A 749-nucleotide genomic window follows, 5' to 3' on the forward strand; every position below is an offset into this window, starting at 1 on the left:
CGAAAGGCTTAAATCTCGTCCCCCCCCCCCCCCTCCCCCACCTTTCACCAATAATCCCAAGGGTCTCCCGTCTACTTTGTCCCACACTGGGTCCTCTTCATCTTGAGTTGACGTTTGGGAAGAAACCTCCCCCGCCCTCCTCATGTGCTATGGATCTCGCAAAGATCCATTATAACAATGGAGGTGTGGAATGTGGGCAGATTCCCGCGCTGTGATCCCAAAGCTCCGACAGACATGAGTGGAGTGACAACAGAACACAGCCAGAGAAGATACTTTGTCCCCGATGTGTGTCCGATGGACACTGAGGAGGCATCAGGGGTCTACAATGGTCCAGGCCAATGATGTCACCGGAGTCTCTGACCTCTGGTTGGTTGACCTTCATCATCCGGCTGGGGAGCTGCCATTTCCGATGGGAGAGGGTCACCTGGCGCCGGTCGTCATGGTTCTGTTCCTGGCTCATCAGAGGAACGTTCATTATGATTGATGTTGGATTCGCATTGTTGGGGGTGCGCGCTCTCTACCACTTAAATCTAGAAGCCCCCATTAAAATAAGGTGACCCCATATATCCCCGACCTCACGTGAATGGGTAACGTAGGGGATATTTGGGGCCCTCTTGTACCTAGGGTTGCCACCTCTCCAGGATTCACCCAGACAGTCCAGGTTTTGAATATGTGTCGCTAGAGTGTTCGGGATTCGCTTGAAGAAAAGGTGGCAACCCTACTTGTACCCCACGTTGGGCGGTGGGGGG

Source organism: Nanorana parkeri, unplaced genomic scaffold (assembly GCF_000935625.1).
Source record: "Nanorana parkeri isolate BGI_ZX_2015 unplaced genomic scaffold, ASM93562v1 scaffold2394, whole genome shotgun sequence".
Lineage (NCBI taxonomy): Eukaryota > Metazoa > Chordata > Amphibia > Anura > Dicroglossidae > Nanorana > Nanorana parkeri.